The sequence below is a fragment of the Saimiri boliviensis genome, chromosome 2 (assembly GCF_048565385.1).
Source record: "Saimiri boliviensis isolate mSaiBol1 chromosome 2, mSaiBol1.pri, whole genome shotgun sequence".
Lineage (NCBI taxonomy): Eukaryota > Metazoa > Chordata > Mammalia > Primates > Cebidae > Saimiri > Saimiri boliviensis.
The window spans coordinates 29,018,393-29,037,196 of NC_133450.1; the positions used below are offsets into that span (position 1 = coordinate 29,018,393).

Here is an 18,804-nt window from a genome sequence, read left to right on the forward strand (position 1 = left end):
GGATAACCCGGAAGCGGAAGCTTCTTGGGGAAACGGAAAAACCCCCGAGCCGGTTCCCAGGCCGGGTAGAGACCAACTTTGGGGTCTCTTAGTTGGAGGGTGGAGAGTCTGTCTTCTGCTGAGTGCTGCCGCCGCCTCCTAGGACAGCAGAGCTGGAACTTCGTCGCCCTGCAGCCCCAGGCTCGAGTAACCTTTCTCTCCAGCCCTAGCGAGAGCCCAGAAGACCTGCCTGCACCAGAGTTCCAGAGAGAGAGGAGGACAAGGGTAGGAGGGTCGGAATCCTGGTTTGCCCAGTAGTTTGGGGGAACATATTCTCCTCACCCTCCAGCGTTGGGGCATCCAGTCTCTACGGTCCAACCCTGAGGCTGTGTGTGGTTCCTACTTGGTTTTCCTAGCCGACATGGTGCTTTGTGCACCTAGGCGGATGATTCTCCCCGAGTATGTACCGTGTATTCGTCTCGGTGAAGAGAGAAATGAAGCTGTGTTTGAAGGCCTTCTTTAGACTGTCGCTAGAGAATTGGGGCATAAGATTGCATATGTTACTGCTTACCCAAGCCAGGAAAGTGGTGAGAAACAATTGACATTTATTGTGAAGCCTTGGTGTGTCATCCTTAATGTAAAAGGGAGAATTTGTGAGAACAAGGAGGGAAAGGTAGCTTTTTTGAGTAAATGCTATGTATTCCAGTGGTTCTTAACCTTTTGGAGATAACTTATTTATTAGAAGTTTGTGGAAAGCCAGGAACAATTATTTAAAAAGCGGGCACACATACAGTTTGTAATGCACGTTATGAGATTGGTCGACTCTGAGCCCATCCGTGGACCCTCTGGATGTCTGTAAACCTTAGAGTAAAACCTTCATTCTGTATACTGTATTTGGTGCTTAAAAATTACCTTCGTTGACCTTCTCAATAACGTAAATACTCTCAAATTACATATGGGGAAACTGAGCCTCAGACTTTGTTCAGGGGTCTGTTTGAGTCTGTTGATTCTAAAGCCTACGTTTATTTCTTTTTGTTTTGTTTTCTTTTTTTTTTTTTTAACTGTGTCTTCCATTCGCCAGCTACTGAGCAAGAGCAAGCTGGGAATGGAATGGGTACCTCCGTCATACTTTTCTTATTGCATGATGCTATCCTAGTGTTGGAGGTCAAAAATGTTATCAGGTTTAAAAAAATAAAAACAGGTGACCATTGTATAATTCTTATAGTGAAACACAGTGTATTGGTTAACACGAACTTTGGAGTCTGACTGATGGGGTTAAAATCCCTGCTCATAACTCGCCATGACATTGGGCGAGTTAATCTATCTGTGTCTCAGTTGCATTATCTGTAAAAGAGATAATCATAATAGCATGGTTTTACTGGGATGTTAGCAGGATTTATATTATTTATTATAGTTAAAATGTGACCCTAGAAGAGTGTAAACCAGACTACCCACAGAGTGTTTTCTATTGTTATCATTGTGTGTCTTGCAACTTGAGGCTGCGTGGCAGGGTTGGAATTTTTTGCCAATTTTATTTTATTTTTGAAATAGAGTCTCGCTCTGCTGCCCAGGTTGGAGTGTAGTGGTGCAATCTTGGCTCATAGCAGCCTCTACCTCCTGGGTTCAAGCAATTCTCCTGCCTCAGTGTCCCGAGTAGCTGGGAATGCAGGCGTTTGCCACCACACCCGGCTAATTTTTGTATTTTTAGTGGAGATGGGATTTTACCATGTTAGCCAGGCTGTTTTCAAACTCCCGACCTCAGGTGATCCTCCCGCTTCGGCCTCCCAAAGTGCTGGGATTACAGATGTGACCCACTGTGCCCCACTCCAATTTTATTTTAACATAGTTGCACTGGAACTTGAATGTGTTCATAAATCTCAAAAACCTTATTAAGTTTTCAGGTCCTGGGACACTCAATCACAGGGCGATTTCTTCTGATGATTTGGGTGTAAACTGTTTTTCTGCTTCTCCTTTCTCTTTTAGGCACACATTCATTTATATGTGTGCTTGATAGTTTACATATTTGTGGGCTCTGAATTTTTGATGTTGAAGTAGTACTCTTATTGAAGTAGCTACAGATACTGTATGTGCCTTCTGCCTTACCCCATTTGTGGTTGCTAGAAGTTCCTAATCTTTCTGGAACAGCTTGTCTCTGTCAAGCCGTCAATCATGTGTAGAGCTAATAGCCCCCAGTTTTTTTTGCTGTATCTTGGTGATTAGACAATAAGCTTTTCATTGCCTGAAACCTAAAATAACAGTTTATTCTTTTTTTTTTTTTTTTTTTTTTTTTTTTGAGACGGAGTTTCGCTCTTGTTACCCAGGCTGGAGTGCAATGGCGCGATCTCGGCTCACCACAACCTCCGCCTCCTGGGTTCAAGCAATTCTCCTGCCTCAGCCTCCTGAGTAGCTGGGATTACAGGCACGCGCCACCATGCCCAGCTAATTTTTTGTATTTTTAGTAGAGACGGGGTTTCACCATGTTGACCGGGATGGTCTCGATCTCTCGACCTCGTGATCCACCCGCCTCGGCCTCCCAAAGTGCTGGGATTACAGGCTTGAGCCACCGCGCCCGGCCAACAGTTTATTCTTTTAATAAACTGTAATAACAGTTTATTCTTTTAATAAACTGTTATTAAATTACTGCCAGTTATTATTCCTAAACATTTGACCGATTAGTATTATATATAGGTTCAGAGGGAAAATTGCGTATCATTAAGTAGTAATTTGCATTTAAATTTAGGCACTGACAGAAAAGCACTCTCCTGGTAATGTGTACTTTGAATTTTTGAATCCATGAACAGTAACAACTTTAAAAAAAAAAGACCATTCATAATTTCTATTGTAACCTCTATTGAGAGTGTTCTGATTTCCTTGATTGAACACCATGGGGGATGCGAATATACTTAGAAAAATTTGTTTTTGTTACATTGTAATTTTATTGTAATCTGAGGTTCTTATAGCCGGAAATGAAAGTGGTCAGATACTCTATAGCATTCTTTGATGGGTTTGGGAAGTGGGGGATGGGAAGCCGGGAGGTGGTGGTGATTTGTGATGGATGGGAGCAGAAAGTAATTGCTTTTGGGCACATACTTGTGAGGAAAAGAAATGATTTTAGTCCTTCTCAGCAGTCAAGAGGGTTGTTTTGCATTTTTCTGCAGTCTTGAAGGGAAAAAAATCGCCCAAGGCATTGGACACACAGTTTGAACACATAATTGGGTTTGGACTTCATTCCATTCACTAATTGGTCTAACTTACTAATTTAAGTTGGTAACAAATTTCTTCGTAAAATTATTCTGGGTAATGAAAGACTCCTTAAAGAACATCTTGTATTTCAATGTTAGAAAGTTGTAAGTAGTTCACTTTTTTGTCCATTTTCAAGTTGTAGTTTTTACATTTATTTTTTTGACTTACATGATCTGACTTTTTCCCCCCCAACAAACATTAGTTGCTGTTAATTATTTTTCAGTGAACTTGCCTGCCTCCTAAACGTGGTAGCAGGGCATACAGCATGTTCTGCTTCTGAGGTCTCGATATTGAATTGGTTTGTAGGACTACCTCAGAGATAGATTACTGCCACATGTTCATTCATTCAGAAAGCATTTATTGAGAGCCCATTCTTTCCTGGGTAATGTGACCACAGTCCTGTATTAGAGAAAAAGATTTGTGAACAGATAAATTACGGTAAGTGGTTTAATAGAGGTGTGGGAGTTGAAGTATTTTAGAGAAATTACTCTACCTGTTCATCTTTCTGGAAGTGGTCCAGGTGAGAGTACTGTTGTGTAATATTTAATACTATCAACATATTAGTACCATGTAACAGATCATATTTTATGACCTTAATGGACTCTAGTGTATCATTTTACCTTTTATTTATTATTTATTAGGTCTTGCTATATTGTCCGGGCTGGTCTTGAACTCCTGGCCTCAAGCCATCCTCCCACCTCAGCTTCCTGAGTAGCTGGGGCAAGAGGCACGAGCCACTGTGCCTGACCATTTTACTTTTTAAATGACTTTAGTTGTTAACTAGTTTGGGTTTAAATTTCAGTTATTATTTATTAGTATTATTATTTTTGTTTCTTTTTATTTGAAGGGTTCTGAATGCTTAGCTTTTACTAATGTTCTTTCATTTAGTAGTTTTCAAACTTCTGAGATTGTTTAATCTTATTGCAGTTTGTGTGTATGTATGTGTGTATACACACATGCATGCCTGGGCCCGTGTTACAGTGTTACAGCGCCATAATGATGTTATACTGGTGGCACTTTTGAAGACTGTTCTACAGGATAGGGTTTATAGAGAATGATGGGTATGCATTTAGTTATTAGAAACTAAATAGTTATAGTAGATACATGTTTCCTCATTTAGTCTCAATTGATCAGTTCCATATGATTTTATGAGTTTTTGTTACCTTGAATAGTCGAGCAATTTGCATCGTGTTTTTTCAGAGCAAGGGCATTTATTTCAGTGCAGCTTGTTACTGTTGAGATGCTAATAGTTACCATCTGTTAATTGATTTTCTATGTATTGTACTTTTTGGCCAGAGATTAGATAAAGGCAATCTATTAATATATAACATTTTATGTAGTGTTCCCTTGCTTTTATTCAGAGATCCAGAGCATGTTATTTTAACCCCTGTCCTGTCCCCTTTGGGAAGTTCAAATTCAAGGTACCCCCGGTATATCTGGTAAAGTTGTTAGGAACAGAAAACAGTTAAAACCTCCCAAGTGTGATCTGGTTTTCATGTCTTGGTAAAGAAGAAACCCCAGATGAGCTGTGCAAACAGTTCATATTTAGGGGTTAAAAAATTTTTTTTAAAGTTTTAGACCAGCATTACCTGAATCACGGCAATGATTAGGGAGACGTGATTAGAATCCTAAGGGGGAGTGAGAATGTAAAGTAGAACACCATATGTAATAAAAATTTTTTTGATTATGGAAGAATTTTAAATTTATAGAAAAGTTGCAAAGATAGTGCAGAGTATTCCTGTATACCTTACAACCAGCTTCTCCTAATGTTAAACTTTTTGCATAACCATGGCACATGCTATCACATATAAGAAATTAACATTGGTACAATACTATGACTAAACTGTAGACTTTATTTGGATTTCACAAGTTTCTCCACTAATTTCCTTTTTCTGTCCAAAACTGAATCCGGAGTACCACATACCAGTTAGATCACATGTAATTTTTTTTTTTTAAAACGAAGTTTCGCTCTTGTTGCCTAGGCTGGAGTGCAGTGGCACCATTTTGGCTCACTGCCACATCCACGTCCTGATTTCAAACGATTCTCCTGCCTAAGCTTCCCAAGATTACAGGCACCTGCCCCCACACCCAGCTAATTTTTGTATTTTTAGTAGAGATAGAGTTTCACCATGTTGGACAGGCTGGTCTTGAACTCCTGACCTCAGGTCATTCGCCCGCCTCAGCCTTCCAAAGTGCTGGGATTACAGGTATGGGGGCCACAATTCCTGACCAGATCATGTATAATTTCGATAAATAAGTTGGTATTTCCAGTGAGTGCTTTTTCTGTGCTATGTATCTGGTCCAGTAATCCCCTTTGACCAGTGTTGAAGAGAGTCATTGACCCGGAGAATAAGTAATACTTCATAGATGGTGTTTTGTATTCCTTGACCCCCAAAACGTTGTTAACTCTATGGAAGAGTTGACTTTGCTTCCTGGAGGGCGATGTGAACTTTACTGAGAAGCTAAGAGCTGATCTTGATTAAGGTACCCATCCCTACGCTCTGCTCATCTCATGGATTTTACCTCATGGAAGTATAGCTATGTAGTTGTTTACTTGTCTGTCTTCTTTACTAAACTTTTATGTTTCTGAGGAGTTGAGGATATTTTACTTATTCTGGAATCCTTATTGTCCAATATATTTCTTAGCCTGTGGTTGCTTCTTAATATGCATTTAAAGAAATTAAAAACCTTTGTTTGGTAAAATTGATTATTAGCTGGTCAACAGAAATTTTGTTTTGAGTAGGTAGGTGTCGAGTTTCTCCTTCAAATCAAGCCATCTTAGGGTGCCATTTCTGTGACTAGTTGAGTTTTTCTTCTTGAATCTTAACTATAAAATGCTCATTTAAATAAGATTGTTTTTCCTTTCAGTTATATAAGTAATTTATTTTCCTTAAAAATAAGCACAGAATTGAAAGTAATGGATGGTAGTAGAGGCAGAGTTAGCTTTTAAGTATACATGTGACCATTCCAGTTCCACCTGACTGGGCTGCAGATCTGGCTGTTTGCCTGCCACTTCAGGCACAATTAATGGAATAACAGCTTCCTAGACTTATTGAGGGAGACGGCTTGTCAGATTCAGAGAATTAGTTTTAAAATCTTCCTGTTATAGCCAAGATTCAATGGTCCAAGGTCACCTAAGCATAAAAGCTGCCATGAGGTGGGAACACGGGGGCCTGTCCTCTGTGGCTTAGGCATAGTAGAGTCAGTTTTGTATATAGAAAACACATCAGGATAGGAGAGAATACTAAATTGAAGCTAGGATTTTCTAGATTTAGGGTTAAGAATGGGACAGTGAGATAGATGAGCCAGTTTTCTATTTTTTCTCCCCATGAGGTTACAGAATGAGCAATGGTAAAGTCTCATTTCTTGTTTTCCCTGCTATACTCGCATTAGCTTTGAATTCCTTTTTCCTGCTTTCTCTAAACTATGCTGAGAACAAATGGCAAACTACTCCAGGGACAGTTGAATCTAAGCTATGCCTTTGTATATTCTATACAAAAAGAAATATGGGTCTGTAAGAACTCTAGCTTGTTTTAGAGAGAATGGTGCAATAGAGAGAATCCAAATTGACTTAAGAAATGCAGAACTACTTTTGTCTTGGTTAGCTTAACCGTTATACGCCTAAATTTTAATTTAACCAGTGAATGATTATAGGACAACTTTTTCCAGTCTCCTCACAGGTTAGAGTGACTCAGTCAGGTGGGAATGATCTTATAAAAGATTCTCTTTAAAGCCAGAAGGGTATTTAGTTTATTGCCCCTGGCTTAACCTCAATGTGCATGTTCTGGGTTGTGGAATTTAGTTGTTGTTTTAAGAACCAGTATCAGGTGCAGAGGTCTTACGTGGATTTGGAAAGAAGTGAGGGACTAAAACCTTGGCTAAATTTAAGCATGCCATTTACTAGATGGAAGAGAGGGAAAATCTGTTAAAAGATTAAAATCTTTCCAAATTCAGAATTAGACTATAGCTTAAATAGTGCATGGTAACGTGTGGCATTGAATTTGAAAGAAACAAAGGGGTAATAAAACTTAATAACTATGATATAAATGGAATGCAGAAGTTTTAAAAAGTCTTGTTAAAAAGTTTGAGAGAGAATTTTCTCTCGTGAAACTTTTAGGTAACCTCTAGGGGAAGAAAAAAAAAAAAAGCAGGAGAAAATCTTTGTGACCTTGAGTTAGGCAGAGTTTAAAAAAAATAGAACACAAAAGCTACAAACTATGAACAAAAAAATTATATTGGCTTTCATGAAAGTTAGAAACTTTTACTCTTTAAAAATTGTATTTTCTGTTAAGAAAATGAAGAGGCAAACCACAGAAAATATTTGTAAAATGTTTAATAAAGAACTTAGATTTGTATGAAAGGGAAATGACTCTTAGGGCCCCCAAAATCACTAAGCTAAAGGGAAAAGTAAAGCTGGGAACTGCTTAGGGCAAATCTGTCTCCCATTCTATTCAAAGTCATCCCTCTGCTCACTGAGATAGATGCATATCTGATTGCCTCCTTCTGAAAGGCTAATCAGAAACTCAAAAAAATGAGACCATTTGTCTCACCTACTTTTGACCTGGAAGCCCCCCTCCCTATTTCGAGTTGTACCACCTTTCTGGACTGAGCTAACGTACATCTTGATTGATGTCTCGTGTCTCTCTAAAATGTATAAAAGCAAGCTGTGCCTCCACCACCTTGGGCACATGTGGTCAGGACCTTCTGAGGCCATGTCCTGGGTGCATATCTTCAACCTTGGCAAAATAAACTTTCTAAATTAACTGAGACCCTGTCTCAGGTATTCGGGGTTCACATTTAGAATATATAAAGAACTTTTACAACTCAAAAGTAAGAAGACAAATAGCTGGATTTTAAACAAAGACAAAAGATTTGAATAGACACTTCATCAAAGAAGCTAATTCAAATAACTGATAAACACATGAAAAAATATGCAATATTGTTAGTCCTTAGGGAAATGCAAATTAAAACGACAAAGAGATACCATTGCACACCTGTTAGAATGGGTAAAATTAAAAGATAGACAGTACCAAGCATTTGGATGTAGAACAACTGGCCTCTTGTGCATTGCTGGTGGAAATGCAAAGTGGTCCACCTGCTTTGGTAAACAGTTTGGCAGTTTCTTCTAGGTTAAATATATACTTACCATATGACCCAGCAGTCCATTCTTAGATGTTTACCCAAGAGAAATGAAAGCATGTGTCTACGTAGACTTGTACCTTAATGTTCATAACAGCTTTATCCACAATAGCACCAGACTGGATATAACCCAAATGTCCTTCATCTGGTGAATGGATAAACAAATTGCAGTATGTCCATTTAATGGAGTACTACTCTGCAGTGAAAAGGAATGAACTACTGAAGCATGTAATAACATGTATGAATCTAAGAACCATTATGCTAAGTGAAAAAAATGCTACACACGAAGGACTGCATTTTGCCATATGATGCAGATGTATATGGCACTCTGTAAAAGGCAAAACTACAGTGATAGCATATCAGTGGTTGTGCAGGGGCTTATGGGAGAAGGACTGACTGCAAAGGAGCATAGGGAACTTTTGGGGATGATGAAGTGTTCTGTATCATGACTGGTTTATTTTTATTTATTTTTATTTTTTTATTATTATTTTTTAAAGATGGGGTTTCACCATGTTGGTCAGGCTGATCTTGAACTCACAACCTCAGGTGATCTGCCTGCCTTGGCCTCCAAAGTGCTTGGATTACAGGCTTGAGCCACCACGCCCGGCCATGACTGTGTTTTATATAATCTTAAACAGTTGTCAAAACTAACTGTCCACTTCAAAATTGATTATACTTCAGTAAAACTGATTTTTAAAAACTTAGATTTTTCTGGTCAGTGACTTATGCAGGATAGGCAGGGGTCCCTAATTCCTGGGCCACAGACCTGTAGCAGTCCGTGGCCTGTTGTAAACAGGGCTGCACAGCAGGAGGTGAGTGGCAGGTGAGTGAGCAAAGCTTCATCTGTATTTACAGCTGCTCACCATCACTTGCATTACCACCTGAGCTCCACCTCCTTTCAGATCAACAGGGGCATTAGATTCTCATAGGAGTTTGAAACCTATTGTGAACTATGCATGTGAGGGATCTAGGTTGTGTACTTCTTATGAGAATGTAATCCCTGATGATCTGGTGGAACAATTTCATCCCAAAACCATTCCTCCCACCCGCTGACCATGCAAAAATTGTCTTTCATGAAACCGGTTCCTGGTACCTAAAAGGTTGCAGACTGCTGAGATCGACAATGGATTCAGATTAGTTTAGATCTGAATTTGTTATAGGCACTAAAATGATTTGAAATAATAATTGGGCCAGACACCGTGGCTCACGCCTGTAATCCCAGCACTTTGGGAGGCTGAGGTAGGCAGATCACATGAGGTTGGGAGTTCAAGACCAGCCTGACCAACATGGAGAAACTCCATCTCTACTAAAAATACAAAAATTAGCTGGCGTGATGCATGCCTGTAATTCCAGCTACTTGGGAGGCTGAGGCAGGAGAATTGCTTGAACCTGGGAAGCAGAAGTTGCGGTGAGCTGAGATCATGCCATTGCATTCCAGCCTGGGCAACAAGAGTGAAATTCTGTCTCAACAACCACAATTGAAAGAAAGAAAGAGAGAGAGAGAGGAGGAAGGAAGGAAGGAAAGAAAGAGAAAGAAGGAAGGAAGGAAAGAAAAGAAAGAATAGTATTACTGTGTTACTGAATTGAGTTGCAAAGAGCTTATTATCAGTGTCAGGTCAAGTTTAGCTTAATATTCTTTTATTAATGAGATATAAATAAGACATAAATGTATTAAAGAAGTTACTAAATCACAAAATGCATGTCCCAAGTAATTCAGGAAGAAAACTTGGGGGCTGATTTTGAGTCCCCTCTCTGGCAGAAATCTTTACTGGATTTGATACTGTTTATGACCAGTTTCTAGAAATAATCACTTTCTTTTGCCTCTGATAAACCAACCTGTACAGATTTTCTCCTCTGCTCCTCTTTTTCCTTCTCATTCTTTGCTGACTCCTCTTTTTCTGTTGCAAGGTTGATCCCCCTCTGGGTTCTATGATAAGTTTTCTTTGTGTGGTTTCTGTGCTTTTTATGGTGGTCTTTTCCATTTTTCACGTCTTCGGCATGTTGGCATATCTCTAACTTCATGTGCTTATTTCTGTTTGCCTTTTGAATATATTACCTGGATATTCTGTAGACACTCCAAACTTAGCATGTTTAATTCTCTCTCTCGCTCTCTCTTTTTTTTTTTTTTTTTAATTTCTAGGAATTGCTTGAGAAGGGTGTTTAATTCTCTACTCATTATCTTTTGATACGGTTTGGCTGTGTCCCCCCCAAATCTCATCTTGAATTTGAGTTCCCATAATCTCCATTGTTGTGGGAGGGACCTGGTGGGAGGTAATTGAATCATGGTGGTGGTTTCCCCCATATTGTTCTCATGGTAATGAATAAGTCTCACAAGATCTAATGATCTTATAAGGGGTTTCCCCTTTCATTTGCCTATCATTCTCTCTTGCCTGCTGCCATGTAAGACATACCTTTTGTCTTGTGGCATGATTGTGAGGCCTCCCCAGCCACGTGGAACTGTGTCTATTCAACCTCTTTTTCTTTATAAATTGCCCAGTCTTTAGTATGTCTTGATCAGCAGTGTGAAAATGGACTAATACAATAAATTGTTACTGGGAGTGGTGCAGTGCTGTAAAGATACGCAAAAATGTGGAAGCAACCTTGGAACTGGGTAACAGGCAGAGGTTGGAACAGTTTGGAGGGCTCAGAGGAAGACAGGAAAATGGGGAATGTTTGAAACTTCCTAGAGACTTGTTGAATGACTTTGAACAAAATGCTGAGAATTATATGGACAATAAAATCCAGGCTGAGGTGGTCTCACATGGAGATGAAGAACTTGTTAGGAAGCGGAGCAAAGGTCACTCTTGTTATGCTTTAGCAAAGAGACTTGAAGCATTTTGCTCCTGCCCTAGAAATCTGTGGAACTTTAAACTTGAGAGAGCTGATCTGAAATTGGAACTTAAATTTAAAAGGGAAGCAGAGCATAAAAGTTTGGAAATTTTGTAGCCTGACAGTGGAGATAAAAAGAAAAAAACCCATTTTTTGAGGAGAAATTCAAGCTGGCTGCAGAAATTTGCATCAGAGGAGCCAAATTACCAAGACAATGGGGAAAATGTCCTCAGGGCATGTCAGAGGTTTTCACCAAAGCCACTCCCATTACATAACCTGGAGGACTAGGAGGAAAAAATGGTTTTGTGGACTGGGCCCAGGTCCCCACTGCTGTGTGCATTGTAGGGACTTAGTGCCCTGTGCTCCAGTTGCTCCAGCTGTGGCTAAAAGGAGCCAAGGTACCGCTTGGGCTGTCACTTCAGAAGGTGCAACCTCCAAGCCTTGGCAGCTTACATGTGATGCACCAAAGTCAAGAATTGAGGTTTGGCACCGGGTGTGGTGGCTCAAGCCTGTAATCCCAGCACTTTGGGAGGCCGAGGCGGGTGGATCATGAGATCAAGAGATCGAGACCATCCTGGTCAACATAGTGAAACCCCGTCTCTACTAAAAACACAAAAAATTAGCTGGGCATGGTGGTGCCCAGCTAATTTAGCTACTCAGGAGGCTGAGGCAGGAGAATTGCTTGAACCCAGGAGGCGGAGGCTGCGGTGAGCCGAGATCACGCCATTACACTCCAGCCTGGGTAACGAGCGAAACTCCGTCTCAAAAAAAAAAAAAAAAAAAAAAAAGAAAAGAAAAGAGGTATGTGAACCTCTGCCTGGATTTCAGAGGCTGTATGGAAACTCCTGAATGTTCAGGCAGATGTTTGCTACAAGGGCAGGGCCCTCATGGAGGGTTGTGTGGGAGGGCCATGTGGGGTCGAAGCTCCCACACAGAGACCCCACTGGGGCACTGCCTAGTGGAGCTGTGAGAAGAGGGCCACCATCCTCCAGACCGCAGAGTGGTAGATTCACTGACAGCTTGCACCATGTGCCTGGAAAAGCTGTAGACACTCAACGCCAGCCTGTGAATGTAGCTGGGAAGGAGGCTGTACCCTGCAAACCACAGGAGCAGAGCTGCCCAAGACTATGGGAACCCATCTCTTGCATCAGCATGACCTAAATATGAGACATAGAGTCAAGGGAGATCATTTTGGAGCTTTAAGATTTGATTGCCCTGCTGGATTTTGGATTTGCATGGGCGCTGTAGCCCCTTTGTTTTGGCCAATTTCTCCTGTTTGGAACTGGTATATTTACCCAATGCTTATACTTCCATTGTATCTAGAAAGTAACTAACTTGCCTTTGATTTTACAGGCTCATAAGTGGAAGGGACTTACTGTGTCTCAGATGAGACTTGGACTGTGGACTTTGAGTTAATACTAAAATCAGTTAAGACTTTGGGGGACTGTTGGGAAAGCATGATTGGTTTTGAAATGTGAGGACATCAGATTTGGGAGGGGCCGGGGTGGAATGATATGGTTTGGCTGTGTCCCCATCCAAATCTTATCTTGAATTGTAGCTCCCATAATTCTCATGTGTTATGGGAGGGACCCAGTGGGAAATAATTGAATCATGGGGGTGGTCTCTCCCATACTGTTCTCATGGTAGTGAATAAGTCTCACAAGATGTGATGATTTTATAAGGGGTTTCCCCTTTTGCTTGGCTCTCTTTCTCTCTTGCCTGCTGCCATGTAAGATGTGCCTTTTGCCTTCTGCTGTGATTGTGAGGCCTCCCCAGCCACATGGAACTGTGAGTCCATTAAACCTTTTTCTTTATAAATTACCCAGTCTCTGGTATGTCTTTATCAGCAGCATGAAAATGGATGAATACATCTTTTCCTTCATGCTTGTTTTGCCTCCTTAATTCTCCTTCATGTAACCAGGTTCCCACCTGTGGGAAATTTATCTTTGTCCTTGGCTTCTTCCTCTCCTTTATCCTTTTGACCTCACAGGTTATTGATCCCGTTGCTTCTGAGAGCATAAAGCAGGAGAGCAACCCTTCCAGGGTTGGTTCCCAGCTTGCATCCAAAGGCCCAGTCACACTCAACTGTGGACTGGAGGGTCCATGTTGGACCCTGTCTGTATAGTGGCCAGTGTATAGCTACTCCATTGGACCAGTAGCCCCTTCTGTTGTGCTCATTAATGGGTCCGTCCCCTTCTTCAGACTCTTTCACATTGTCCCCAGAGTTACTTCTTTTAAAATGTGTGATCCTTTTTCTCTCTTGGTTAAAAAACATCTTTTGTTTTTTTTTTTTTGTTGCTTAAAATCTAAAATGAAGTCATATTCCTTTAAAATTTCACATTAAATATTTCTGAGCTTCATTTTTCCTATCCCAAGAGTAGTATCTTTTTTCCACCCCTCTGGAAGTTCTTTTTGTTATATTAGTATTCCCAGTTAAGAGTAGAGAAAGAGTATAAGCTCTGGAATCACATTGCTTGGCTCCTTAACTTATAAACTGGGTGGCTATAGGCAAGATATTTTAGCTTTCTGTGCCCCTGTTTCCTAATCTATAAAATATGGATAAAATATGCTTAACTTACATGGTTGATGTGAGGGTTAAATGAGATAATATAGATGAAACACTTCACACAGTGCCTGGTACATGGTAAGTTCTCAATAAAGATAGATTCTTATTATCATCATCCTTGAGAGAATACCAGAAAATTCTTTATTTTGGATTGTTGCTGTAGTTATTTCCACATGGAATCTCTCTGGAAAAACAGTGAGTCCTTCAGGTAGACTCAAGCCATCTTCCTCACTTACTGTGGGTTGGACTGTTGTGGCCTGGCACAAACAACCCTCATAACCTGGCAACCCAGCAGCCTGGTCTGTGCGTAGAGCCTTGTCCCCCAAGGCACTCCATGCCACCTGGGTGTAAAGTTTCCATCTCAACCAATCCTCCTTGTCCTTATTCTTTGAGTCTTGCTCCCTAAGAGCAGCTGGATTCCTTCCTTTTCTCAGTGCATCTCCATTTTGCATATGAGACAACTGAAGAGAAGTTTAAGTACAGCAAGTTCTCACTTGATGTTGTCGATAGGTTCTTGGAAACTTCTACTTCAGAGAAAATGACGTATAATGAAATGAGTTTTACCAGAGGCTAATTGATATGAACAAGAATTAAGTTCCTATGGCATATTTCTGGTCACAAAAATATCACCAAACTAAAGATCAGAACATAATATACATATTAAAATAAATGAGAGCAGTATGTATAAGAAAGATTGATAAAAACAAGTTAGATAATTACACATTTACCCGATTATTCCAGTCCACGATTAAGGGTGGTGAGGGCATAGGGTGCAAGGTGGGAACCAACCCTGGATGGGACCCCGTTCTATTGCAGGGCTCACTTCCTCTCACACACACATAAACACACACACACATGTCCCTCACCCCACTTAGACTAGGATATTTTAGATATGCCAGTTAACTTTGAAGTGCACATCTTTGGGATGTGGGAGGAAATCCAAGTATCCAGAGAAAACCCACACAGAGAATGTGTGAACACCACGCATTGGTGCCTGCCAGGAGTCATTTTTTTTACTCCTCAAAATCATAAGAAAACAATGTTGAATGAAATTGATGTCGTTTGAGGACCTGCGATAACTTGTCTAAGATCATTCAGTAGTAAGATTCATGCTCTTAACCACTACATGGTAGTCATCTTATTTAGCCCCAGGTGGTCTTTCTCAACATTTGCTTTCATAATAATGAACTTTTCATCACTCCTTTTTTTTTTCTTTTTGACTCGGTACTTTTGTCTGTGGTGTTCTTTTCTTTCTTCCTAGGATATTACTAGTCTCCTTTTTTCCCCTTGCAAATGCTTACTTTTTCTTTTTGGAGACAATGTCTTGCTCTTCACCCAGGTTGACGTATAGTGGAGCAATCAGGGCTCACTGTAGCCTTAGCTTCCTGGGCTCAAGTGATCCTCCCACCTCAGCCTCCTGAGTAGCTGGGACCATAGGCGCATGCCACCATACCCAGCTATTTTTTTTTAGAGATGGGATTTCACTGTGTTGCCCAGGTTGGTCTTGAACTCTTGGGCTCAAGCCATCCTCCCACCTCAGCCTCTCAAAGTGCTCGGATTACAGGTGTGAGCCACCCTGCCAAGCCTACTTACTCATTCTTAAGTAATCAGCTCCGTCGTTTCTGCTTTTCCACTTGTACATACAGTTACCTCTCCTTCCTCTGCCCTCCATGCTTTGCTTATTCCTCTTTTATGGCACTTGCCACATTGTATTGCCCTTCTCCCATGGTGGACCAAGTTGAGGTTAAGAAAGCATACTGTCTTCTTATTTCTCCTTGTGACTTTATCTGTTAGCACACAGCCTGGCATATAGGAAATGCTCAAGAAATGTGACCTGAAAGAAGAATGAACAATGCAGAGGAACCTATAGATGTCGGTAGTCAGTGAATTATAGAGTGACTTAGACTGTAACCCCATTTTATGCCTCCCAGATTTGGGCATCAGGGCGTGCAAGAATGTTTTAAAAGCCAGAAGATAAATGACATGTGTTCCCACAGCAAATGATTATAGGCAAAGAAAAAATAAATACAGATATCTAGGATGGGGAAACATAGCAGAAAAATATCATTTAAAAGGTGAGTATATGGGATGGGTGGGAATGCACAGTAGACCAGAAGTTGAGCTCTAGTGGTAAAGGATATATAACTCCTTGGTGCTGGGAGCAGAGCCCTAAGCAGCCTTTCTGCTTCAAGTTCAGAATATCTATTAACACATTCAACATATCCATGTTTTATCTTTAGAAATTCGTGCAGATATTGCAGTTTGTTTTTTTATTTATGAGTTTAACATGAAATTTTTTGTTTCTCCTGTCAGTCATCCCCTAATGAAATAGATGCTGTGGGAACATGTGTTATTTATCCTCTGGCATCTAGCACATTCTGGCATGCCCCAGTGTCCAAATCTGGGAGATACAGAATGGGGTACAGTCTAATATGGCAGCATAGTAGATTTCTATGATTTGGGAGATTGCCTTCTCAGGAGTATTATGTCATGAAACTGGGGAGAGTGAGTTCATCCTGTTGTGACTAATGGGGCTGTCCCTGGAAGGCTGCAGTTATTTGGAGGCACTTCATTACCAGATCGCTGGGGACCAGCTGGAGAGAGTTCACAGGAGACCCACAGGAATGATTAAGAGACTGGAGGGGCTGACTGATGAAGAAAGTATAAATGAAAGCCATATAACTTGGCTGAATCACCATAGCAGAAGTATACAACTGTATAAATATCTCGAGTATAAACTTGATGGAGGAGGGCAATCTTTTATCGTGGGATTTTGGATTGGGGAGTATAAACCAAGATTGGAATTAAGCCATAGTAAATGTAAACTAATAATCCAAAGTGTCTGCTATATTCTTGGAACCTCCTTAGTTAGACCACTGTAACCTGTGCACTTTTTGATAATTGAATGATTTGGGTTTTTTTTTTTTTTTTTTTTTTGAGACAGGGTTTTTACTCTTGTTACCCAGGCTGGAGTGAAATGGCGTGATCTCGGCTCACTGCAACCTCCGCCTCCTGCGTTCGAGCAATTCTCCTGCCTCAGCCTCCCGAGTAGCTGAGACTACAGGCGTGCATCACCATGCCCAGCTAATTTTTGTATTTTTAGTAAAGATGGAGTTTCACCATGTTGACCAGGATGGTCTTGATCTCTTGACCTCGTGACCCAACTGCCTTGGCCTCCCAAACTGGATTTGTTTTTTTAAGTTCATCTCCCTGGACTCATGGCTGGTGCTTCTCTGTGGAGAATGCTGGAGACTGCATCTTACAAAGCCAACATCTTTCTTTTGTCTTGTCATTTGGTGGACATCAGTAGGTGATATCAGAACTTCTGTGTGCTGCCACTAGCTCTGGCTGCACCAAACTTTTGAAGTGGACTTTTACATCAGGTTTTTCATGGCTTTGTGTGTGTGTGTGTGTGTGTGTGTGTGTGTGTGTGTGTGTCTATGTCTGTGTCTGTGTATGTAACAGGATCTCTCTCTCTGTCACCCAGGCTGGAGTACAGTGGTGTGGTGTGATTACAGCTCATTGCAGCCTCAAACTTCTGGGCTTAGGAGATCCTCCTGCTTTAGCTTCCGAGTAGCTAGGACAACAGGGGCATGCCACCATGCCCAGCTAATTTATTTTATTTTATTTTTATTTTTAAATTAAATTTAATTAAAAAAATTTTTTTTGAGATGAGGTCTTGTTTTGTCACCCAGGATGGAGTGTAGTGGCACAGTCAAGGCTCATTGCAACTTTCGTCTCCCAGGTTCAAGTGATTCTACTGCCTCGGCCTTCTGAGTAGCTGGGATTACAGGTGCACACCACCATGCCTGGCTAATTTTTGTATTTTAGTAGAGACAGGGTTTTGCCATGTTGGCCAGGCTGGTCTTGAGTTCCTAACCTCAGGTGATCCACCCACCTTGGCCTCCTAAAGTGCTAGGATTATAGGCATGAGCCACTGTGCCTGGCCAATTTATTTTCTTTTTTTTCTTTTTTTTTTTTAGAGATAGGCCCAGTCTGGTATCAACTCCCAGGCTCAAGTGATCTTCCCAGTTCAGCCTCCCAAAGTGTTGGGATTACAGGTGTGCCTCTCTGCACCTGGCCTTTCACACCTTTTTAGAATAGAACTTTAGAAGTAGAGACTGAGTTAGTAGTATATATTATAGCAATTTTAGCAACCTGGGTACAGTATTTGGTTCCTGAGATACTAGTTTTAGGAAATATTAGCCTTGACCAAATGCAAGCATGATTATATGAAATACATACTTTGGAAAATGTCTATATAAAATTCCTAATTGGGATATGGGAAGAATAAAGCCATCAAGTAACAGTTGAAACTAGATGTATTTACATAATGTTGCAAGTTTTATAGTTCTTTTCCAAAGAGGAGATGGTAGAATTGGAAGATTTTTGTGCTTTCTTTGATTTAGAAAAACATGTTCATGTATAGGGGCAGTTATGTAGCTTTAAGACTAAGACCCCTCTATACCAGATATTAGTACTTTTTCTATTAGTACTTTTTCAATAAAGGGTCAGATAGTAAAGTTTTGTGGCCCATATGTCTCTGCCATTGTGCAAAAGCAGCCATGGATAATTTGTAAATGAATGAACTTGGCTGTTTTCATTCTGTTTTTACAAAAACAGGCGACTGTCAGGATTTGGCCTGCTGACTCTTGACCTGGATTCTCACTTCTGAAAGTGTGACCTAGGAGACAAGCAGCATCAGCATTACCTGTGAACCTGTTAGAGATACAGAGTATTGAGCCCCTTCTCATGCTGAGTGCTCTAGAGTCTAAAGGATGCTTCTCAACCTTTAGCATGCATAGGACTCACCTGGTGATCTTGTGAAAGTACAGGCTCTGAGACAGTAGGGCTGAACACCATGCTAGCTATGGGGAGGCAGTGATATGAACTGGTCAGTGTTCCCTGGGGAGTCCACAATCTATTAGGAGAGACTGCTATGTAAACAAGTAATTTCAATTCAGACTAATAAATGCTATAATAGAGGTCTCTTCAGCAGAGGAGTACCGCAAAGGAGGAAGTGGTTGATTCTATCTTGTGTGGGTAGA

At 40.7% G+C, this 18,804-nt stretch overlaps 1 protein-coding gene across 3 annotated transcripts in view; it reads left to right on the forward strand.

Annotated features, from left to right (window-relative positions):
• Positions 1-20: 20 nt before the first annotated feature.
• Positions 21-18,804, forward strand: part of AREL1 (apoptosis resistant E3 ubiquitin protein ligase 1) — a 68,861-nt gene continuing 50,077 nt past the window's right edge. For all 3 annotated transcript variants that reach the window (XR_012516133.1, XM_010335287.3, XM_010335288.3), the window contains exon 1: positions 21-264. The gene's annotated coding sequence lies outside the window, so the exon portion shown is untranslated. The remainder of the gene's footprint in view (positions 265-18,804) is intronic.